This window comes from Bombyx mandarina, chromosome 07 (genome assembly GCF_030267445.1).
Source record: "Bombyx mandarina strain Sakado chromosome 07, ASM3026744v2".
NCBI classification, from domain to species: domain Eukaryota; kingdom Metazoa; phylum Arthropoda; class Insecta; order Lepidoptera; family Bombycidae; genus Bombyx; species Bombyx mandarina.
In genome coordinates, this window is record NC_143214.1 from 3,984,001 (window position 1) to 3,994,073 (window position 10,073).

The window sequence follows — 10,073 nt, forward strand, 5'->3', positions numbered from 1 at the left end:
AAGTATTGTTTGTCTTTATTAATATTTTTTTATAGTGTAGCCTTGGAGAAATTTGTGATTATAGAAGTATAAAATACAATCATAATAGTGTACAAACTTACAATTCCAATTAATTATAGTCGGATTTCGACTACTGCGGGACCTCTAGTAATATTTAAAGGCCATATCAAATGTGTGATTTGACAGAAAAAAACTGACAGTCAACCTTCAGATATCCAAGCAAACACAAAACAAAACACATATGTTTATGTATACCCTTCATTTTAATTCTACGAAGTAATATGCATGATTATGATATTAAGGTATTGCTAGGATTTCAGTATAGGGCTTTTGAAAACGTTTGGGTTAATAGCCAATTGGCCGACCTGGTGTAAGTACTCATGTGTTGAAACCGGGATTCAAATGCTACGTACTTTTTTCTAACTTAATTGGCGTGTGTCTATTCACCATCTACTCATTTGTTCACGTAAGATGTAGATATAAGAAAGTGTATAAATATAATCTCACAAAATTTAATAAATTTACGCAATTCTGATCACTGGCATGGATGTATTGTGAAATAGATCACAATTGTACCTATTTCTACCGCAAATCTGCCATCGTCAATTGAAGCCTGCTGCTCTGCTTTTTCTAGGGCAGATGTTAGCAGACGCCCTCTCAGACGAAGCCCCATGAGCTTACCTACTAATCATGGTGAAGTCAGACTAGTTTCTCGAGACGACTGGCAGTTAGTTATCCAAAACAAATCATTTATATATTTTTTATTGCTTAGATGGGTGGTCGAGCTCACAGCCCACCTGGTGTTAAGTGGTTACTGCAGCCCATAGACATGCACAACGTAAATGCACCACCCACCTTCAGATATAAGTTCTAAGGTCTCAAGTATAGTTACAACGGCTGCCCCGCCCTTCAAACTCACAAGAGGTTCTACCACTAGTAAAAAGCCTCAAACATACTATCAATTACGTACTTATCTCCTTATTCTCGTTGCAATTATACGAATATCAATGTACATGGACTGTAGGCTTTGCGAAATATAAACATACTTAGGTACAGAGAATGACAGGGAAGAAATTGCTTCCAAATAACCAAATTAAAAAATGACAAAATTCACCTCAAATATAAATAATAGTTCTTTTATGTTTAAGTTTGTTGTTTAACATAAAAACGATTTCAATTAGAATATATTGAATGTAGTTGAAAGCAATTAGGTATTCATTGTTAAGAATATCTCAAAAAGTACTAGTCAAAAATCTTGATAATTATAAGTGCGACCAAATGAGATGCATCGTCTTTATGAAAATAACATAAAAATCTGTTCACTTAGAAAAGCGTTCAACACTCAAGGGAACACACATAAGAAATTCAATCGAATTGAGAGCTTCCTACTTCTTTTCAAATCGTATAAGAATATTTTCGTTACCAAAAAAAAGTTGAATTAAAATCAAATAAATACGCGGTCTGATTTAAACCTGGTCAATAAATAAGAACACTTAAAAATGCTGTACAAACATGTACTCAAAGTTACAGCCCAAAATGAATCTAAGACTGAAACACCAACACCCAAGGATGTTTGGTAATCCAATACAAGAACAAAATTAATAAATGTTGCACAACTGATAATGAATGAAAAAAAAACATTCCTTAATTAACAGTATATTCCGATTACGTGACTTTTAACTGAGTTACAACTTTACATATCTTTGTATTCGTTCACAATCACACCAGACACGTGAAATACACTTTCAAATCGCCTGCATCTCCCAACATGCATTATCGATCAGTGGTAGCGTCAAAACGAAAACAATAAAAAAAAAAACTTAAATACGCATAGCAAAAGTACGTACCAGTTTCGGTGATCAAGATAAAACTCACAATGAACTTGACTTAATCCGAACCGCGTGCTGTACAGAAACAAATTTCACTCGAACTAAGCACAACACAGGATTCTCTTACATGCAAAACTTGCAGTGCAAAATTCTGACACAACACTTTATTTTACGGACGATAAATGCGACACTGGAGCCGTGGTCGATGATAAGACATCCACTGTTTCACTCGACACCAGCTATGAAGGGTTAAATTTTATGTTTTTAATGTTGGAGAATAAAAAAATGTATTTATAAGATTGCGTCTGTACCGGCAGGCGACTTGCGTGTGCGCGCGCGACGACGACCTAAAACCGATCCGACCGGTCTGAAGGCGGAGTGAACCGTTCGTGACCGGCTCAATCAACCAAAGATATCGCGGCGAACTTCACGAATATGATACATCAACGTTCAACTACTGACTTATTCGCGATTCTGAAGCTGGAGATTTCTTTGATTCCTTAATTTAGGTATACCAGAGGAAGTTAAATGGAATTAAACTCTTCGAACATTCCCACCGACACCTCTGACGAGACTTCGATATGCTTATGCGTGACTTATAGGTAAACACGAGTACTCAGAAATTCTATTGTTAAAATCTCCGACTGACCTAAATTTTAATTCTTAAATTCTTAGTATCGAAGATTCTTTGTGTTTCTTTTCACAATGCCAGCTCTATATGCAGACACGTGAAAGGAATTTCAATCTCAAATTAAATATAATGTTATATTTTACAACCTTATTTTTTTTTATAATACCGTTAGCTAGATACATAATGACATTTGCACTAAAATTATCATTAAAATAAACTAAATACTTATACATCTGAATATCGGATATGCATTTAGACATGCCAAACAGAGGCGGCTGCATAACGTCTGTATAATGACCACCAAAAGATTGGCACAACATTCAATTACTTGAAATCCTATTTGGAGCTTGTCTAATGAAAATTCTTGAACCACCAAACCTCTGGGACGTCCATAAATTCTAGTTTAAAAATAAACGACCGACTATTTATAGCGATGTAACACCGCACGAAAGTTGACGATAATATTATTATCTTCGTGTCAAAAAAAAAACATACGCCGCCTCTTTATACACACTCCGTAATTATTATAATCGAAAGACGTTTTTAATGTATTTTTTATTTTATTTTGTTGCTTAGATGGGTGGACGAGCTCACAGCCCACCTGGTGTTAAGTGGTTACTGGAGCCCATGGACATCTATAACGTTAATGCGCCACCCACCTTGAGATATAAGTTCTAAGATCTCAGTATAGTTACAACGGCTGCCCCACCCTTCAAACCGAAACGCATTACTGCTTTACAGCAGAAATAGGCAGGGCGGTGGTACCTACCCGCGCGGACTCGCAAGAGGTCCTACCACCAGTAATGTTCTCAGAATGTGCCAAATATTTTTTATTTTTATTTTTTTTTTATTGCTTTTGTAGGCAGACGAGCGTACGGCCCACCTGATGGTAAAAGGTTACCGTCGCCCATGGACTTCAGCAATGCCAGGAGCAGAGCCAAGCCGCTGCCTACCGCTAATGTCAACAATTATTGTTTGTCAATTGTGCTCCTCAAAAATTAATTTGTTAATTTTATGCCTTAACGCTTTACAATTGGCAAAACGTAAAAGATTACCTAAACTAAAAATGAACAGATTCGAACAATAATTCCATAACTATGTTACAGTTTACACCCAGTACAAAGTACATTAAGTAAGTACACACGAAAAACCATTAAATAGACATAATATCAAAGCCCTAATCACACTGTTTATTTAAAATGAATATATTGACCGATAACATAATCGATAAAAACATTCATCAGTCACTCACTACAAATAGCTTGCAACTGTCGTTGTCGTTTCGATAAAACGTGATAGTTTGCGAATATGTGAAGTGCACGCAATGTCAACAAGATTAAAAATGAAAAGGCGCCCGCTTCGCCGCGCATTTAAAATTAACATTATTATTTATTGTCATTATTATTAGAGAGTCCAACCCTCATATAGTTATTAGCCTATACACTAAGTACATCTATTTTCTACATGGATACCAAGTTTCAAGTCAATCGGACGCATGGTTCAGTAGTTGACGGCCGTCTGGTGTAGTGGTAAGTGACATGGTCACTACACAAGGGGGTCGCGGGTTCGAATCCCGCCAAGGGAAGATATTTGTATGATAAATATAAATGTCTTTTCCAGGGTTATGGATGTCTATTACATATATGTATGTGTATAATAAAAATATTACATTTATTTCCGTTATCTGGTACCTGTAACACAAGTTATTTACGAACTTACCACGGGACCTGTTAACGTGGCGTGATTGTTAGTAAATATTTATTTATTTATTTATAGTTATAACGGAATATCCGTAAAAACCACTGTAGATTTATATTATTATATTAGTATATAAAAGTTGCGAACAAATCATTCGAAACATAACCGCTTAACAGTAACATAAATCATGTCAACATACACGTATCGTAATAATTCTTGCAAGAAAAAAGTGAACACAAACTTAATTAGATTCAGTGAATTGCTTATTCGAATTCCAATAATTCACTTTCAAATGGGGATTGAGAGTAAACAAATTGGAATCACTGCTGTGCAATGTACATACGTCCGCTACTATTGGTTGCGATCAAACTTAATTTTGGATTGGATTTTGGTCATGCTTGATTTTATATTTGAAATAACTGATCTGGCAGACTTCGTAGTGCCTCAATCGATAAATAAAAGACACATCAAGGGGACACATCAAAGGAAAAACAAAATTGTTTGTTTTTATATAATTCCGAGATTTTTTATATGTTCTCACCTTTTAAACCTACCCTGGACTTCCACGAATAATTCAAGACCAAAATTAGCCAAATCGCTCCAGCCGTTCTCGAGTTTTAGCGAGACTAACGAACAGCAATTCATTTTTATATATAGAGATTACATTTGTGAAGTGCTTTCTTTTTTGAAATATTTATAATAAACTTTTACTAATATATGAAACCCGGATAATTGTCTTTTTTCATCCTGCTTATTCGCTGATAGTGAGGCTATTTCGGCTACGCCCTGACGGGTAGTTGAGCTCACGAGCTTAACCTGACAGGAGTTGCTAGCACCAACCCCAGCAAGAGCAATGCTTCGCTGAATCTACTACCGGATCGGAATCGCGACCCATTTGAGAATATCCGGCGAGATACTCAGTAGGGTAACGGATTATTTGTGTAGAACAAATAAACGATGTTTTTATTAAAACTCACTTCTTTCCTGTCTGTTTTGTTTGTTTGGATGTCTGTTTGGTACAAATTATTATTCGATCTACATAAACTACTTCCAAAAAAAAACAACATACAAAAATAAACATTAGTATTAGTATTTTTATTTTAAAATTTTAAATAAATAAATAAGCAATTTAAGATTTAAAATTTCCCAAACAATTATTTTATATTTAAATTTATTAAACAACAAATTATTTATTATATATTTATTTATTAAGCCTGAGCGTAGTTCTGCAGTTCACAAAATCTATACCAGACCTATTAATAAATTTGGTACAATATTGTCGGTATTTTTTTGCTAATTTGGCATTTACTGATGGTAGGACCTCTTGAGAGTCCGTGCGGGTAGGTGCCACCACCCTGCCTATTTCTGCCGTGAAGCAATAATGCGTTTCGGTTTGAAGGGCAGGGCAGCCGTTGTAACTGTACTGAGACCTTAGAACTTATGTCTCAAGGTGGGTGGCGCATTTACGTTGTAGATGTCTATGGGCTCCAGTAACCACTTAACACCAGGTGGGCTGTGAGCTCGTCCACCCATCTAAGCAATAAAAAAAAATTGGCTCAATTATTGCGTCAAATAAACACAATACTAATTAAAATAAATAGAAGCATTCTCGTAAAACTATAGTATTACAATTTAATTCTCTTCAAAACAGTTTTTTTACCGCGGGGTTCCAGTATTGGCGTTCTGACAACAGTCGCTGTCCCAACGGAAGATAAACGCTATAGCGTAACACGAGATAAGCGGTTAGCAATACTGTCATTGTCTCTTAGCATTGCTTAATAATGAACTGTAGAGATAATCTCACGTTATCGTTCATTCACAGTTGCTCACTGCATTTATTTATCTTTGAATCGACGCAACGAATATCCTTGGGAATTTAAAAGCGGCGTATACTGGTAAAAGCTTATGCGCTACGTGAAATTGTAATATTTCAGTTGAACTAAAAAACCTATATATTTTTAAGCTATTGCATAGCTTTTATCGCGGGTCTTGAGCGCGGCGACCGAATCAAGAAATTCCGTAACGAAAATAAAATCTAGCTCACCCCACTCCGCCTACCATGTAGTTCGCGTTCAACACATTCACACGTTGCGCTTGTGTAATGTTTGTGAATAAGCACGCGGCGTGACGTCGTACTGTATGCGCATCATGAAAAGTCTGCCCATCTCTCTCTCTCGCGTTCTAGCTTATGAGTGTGAAGGGGACAATTAATGTTTTGTTTTTGTTAATGTTTATAAATATAGCATGGTCTTATTTTATTATTGTTTTAATATTAAATTATTATTGTCTAATTATAATTGCATAAGTTAATAAAAAATGCTATGCTTTACCGCGGCAGTCCCCGAGTGCCATTAGTTTTATTATTGGAGTTCATTGACTGAGATAAGTTGAAGGCGCTACGAAGCAGTCACAAGTGGCTATATAGTTGGTTAGCATTAGAAATTGGCATATTATATAGATATGTACATAATATATGTATGTAGCTACAATTGAGCAACAAACTACCCGACACTTCGATCCGTGCTGTCTCTCTCAGTAAATACTCAAATTACAACATTATGAAGATTTGGCAAATGGCAAATATAAGAACTTCTATCGACTTTGTACATCCAAAATGCACAACGTTATTATCTTTTTTTTTTATTGTGTATCTCAGATTATATTTTCATACGTTAGATTATATTATAATTATAGAAACTGAGCAAATTTGAATGTGGTTTTCCGTCACATATTTGAGTTACACTTAAATTTATATCAAGAGTTTCTCAGATATCGATATACAAATTTTAACTGGTGATAAGACCTCTTGTTAGTCCGCACGGGTAGGTATCACCGCCCCGCCTATTTCTGCCGTGAAGCAGTAATGCGTTTCGGTTTGAAGGGTGGGGCAGCCGTTGTAACTATACTGAGACCTTAGAATTTATATCTCAAGGTGTATGTCGCATTTACGTTGTAGATGTATATGGGCTCCAGTAACCACTTAACACCAGGAGGGCTGTGAGCTCGTCTAAGCAATAAAAAAACATAGGTAAAATTAATTTTTGCGAACTTAATATCGCAGATATGTATAGCTTCCGATCTATTATATTATAATATAATATAATATGTTTGTACTACTGCGTCACATTAAATTATTATATTCTATTAATATGTTGTATTGTGGTATAATTTCACAAACACAATTCCATACAACAGTACGCCGTGAAGAGCATAGCGTATCGCTATTAGTGATACAATACCGTAACTACGTCATAACGGGTTGTTCCGGGAACAAGTTGCCTGGTCATTGTTATTGTAACTCAATGTTTGTTTTTATTTTACTATTACGTTTACTGTTTTCGGAACAAAAACCTACAACGAAGGGAGAATGACTGATGATAGCGTGTGTCTAAAACCATGTTAGGTGAGACTGTTAAAACTTTAACTAGGTATATAAGTTTTTTTGCAATTTAAGTAACCTAATGACCATTTAATAGCTTTTTTCCTTCGCAGGCAGAGGAGAGTACCGGCCTAACTTTGTACTTAGTTCAAGTTTGCCGTTTGCCTACTTTTGCCGCTAGGGGCGCTGTTTCAACTGCATTCAAATTGAAGTTAACGTTTACGCTAGTTGTCGTCATTCTTGGGCGTCAGCAATACCAGAATCACAGCGAAGCCGTGGCTAACTCCTGCGAAATCCTCCCAAGCCTCTTTTGGAGTTCAATCTAGAGCCGGATGGTAGGTATACAGCGGCTCCAGAGAGTTTGGATGTCTACTGATTGGATGAAAGGATCGTCTAGATCAAATCCTCACTCAATCAAACAACTATAAACAATCCGTACGGCCCTCTTCTGTGTGGAGTCAACTGGAAGTAGCTGGTATTTTGGAGCCTCGGTCCAGACATAGAGTGAGACCGAACATGTGTGTTGTAAAGGACTTTCTAGATAGAGCTTGAGTCGTTAATGTTTCTCAAAGTTGCAATTTCCCCTGAACAGTGCCTTTCTTGTTAAAATCTTGAGTAATCGCCTCAATTTGAATAGGCTCGCTATAACTCCTAGTCCTTAAATTATAGCAATGTGGCTATGGTGTCAATAATTTTATATTTCGTGTCATTTAAACCATATATTTATTTCTATCGATCACATTACATCTGTATCTAGCGACGCCATCTGTTGGCGAATTGCGGAACTAATACAGATTGCAATAATGACATTATAATAAAACACAAAACCTATGGTGGGTAGAGGTAAATAGCGCCAATTTGTAAAGGGATTAAGTTGAAAAAAATTTAGTTCAGTATTTAGTTTAGTAAAAGTTATTGAAGGAGGACGAACCGAAATAGTACTAAGGTAGGAAGTGCAAATAATATGAATATAGCAGTTCTACACAGAGTGACGTGTGCTGGATTGAAATGAAAGGTGGTTTATGGCGCTGTTTTTAAAATCTTTCCCCTTTCTATTATAGCGCCACCTTAATTGGCTTCCTTTCAGTGGACACTTTCTACACTGAGATGGTTTTTTTTTATGATTGAGAGATTACTGATGGCCCGGAGGCCTTTCCAGCTTCACCAGGACAGGTGAGCGAGCAAAGGCTCAGCCATGAGGGGTGGGATTTGCTAACAACTGTCCGAGCGCCTCCGAAGGAGACCTAACAACTCAAGAGCAATTGCTTCGCGAATGAATCTACTACCGGATCGGAATCGCGACCCACTGTGAAGATCCGGCGAGAAACTCAGCGGGCTGATGCATGGGTTAGGCTGCACGTCGACCTCTTTGTCGAGTTCGACGAGTACGGTTACCGGGGTTCCTCAGCCTGCTCCTAGTGTTAGAGCAGAAGGTATCTAATGCAAGAGTTATTGGATCTGATGGATCCGTAAGGACGTGTCTAGGGCGACGACGGTGACTTGCTCCTGCGTGATTCGGGGAGTAGTCAGCGGCGGCAACGATAACAACACTGACTTCATGTGTTTGCGGATTGATTCGAGGCCCAGGTCGTCGCGTAGCTCGACGTTCCTCACGAACCACGGAGCCCCGACGGCTAACCTGCAAAAGCGGGATTGTAGGGATTGGAGGGTGTCTATGTCTGTGCGGGCTGCGTGAGCGAACACCACACTCGCGTAAGTCATGACGGGCCTTATGCAAGTTTTGTAAAGTGCCACCTTGTTCCGAAGGGGCATTTTACTCCGCTTACAGATCATTGGATAGAGTCTGCCAAGAATAAATGCGGCACGATCGCGGACTGTTTTTATATGCGGGCGGAATGTCATGGATGCATCCAGGGTGACTCCCAGGTACTTGACCTTCCTAGCCCAGGGTATAGGTTTGCCGAAGAGGGTGATCGGGGGTGTGACATTTCTCCTCCTAATGCGGGAGGAAATAAGCGGTGAGTTTCCACTTTGAAATAACACTGCTGTGCTTTTCGCTGGTTTTTTTTTTTATTGCCTTTGTAGGCAGACGAGCATACGGCCCACCTGATGGTAAGTGGTTACCGTCGCCCATGGACTTTAGCAATGCCAGGGGCAGAGCCAAGCCGCTGCCTACCGCTTAATACTCTCCACAAGCCTCGTTTGAAGAAGGACATGTCTTAGCGCTCGGGAAACACCGTGGAGGGGAGCTCATTCCATAGCCGGATGGTACGTGACAAAAAAGACCTCTGGAAACGTACTGTGGATGACCGCAGTGGCTCCAGGTAGTATGGATGAACTCTACTCCGGTGGCGAGCGGCGCGATGGTAAAAAACGAGATGCCGGTATCATCTCGAACAATCCCTCAGAGCACTCCCCGTGGAACATACGGTACAAAATACAGAGGGAACCGAAGTCCCTCCGCCGATTGATGATTGGGTTGATGTATATGCGACATTTTCGGAACCACTGTCCGAGGGTTAACGCTGCACTCTGGAGTTTACTCGCGATTAGGGACTTGTTTCTACTTGAGTAG

General features: G+C 38.4%; 1 protein-coding gene across 3 annotated transcripts in view; it reads right to left on the bottom strand.

Moving 5' to 3' along the window:
* The window catches only part of LOC114241183 (rho guanine nucleotide exchange factor 17), a 162,221-nt gene extending 160,023 nt beyond the window's left edge, over positions 1-2,198 (bottom strand). For all 3 annotated transcript variants that reach the window (XM_089728617.1, XM_089728616.1, XM_089728615.1), the window contains exon 1: positions 1,848-2,198. The gene's annotated coding sequence lies outside the window, so the exon portion shown is untranslated. The remainder of the gene's footprint in view (positions 1-1,847) is intronic.
* Positions 2,199-10,073: the final 7,875 nt, after the last annotated feature.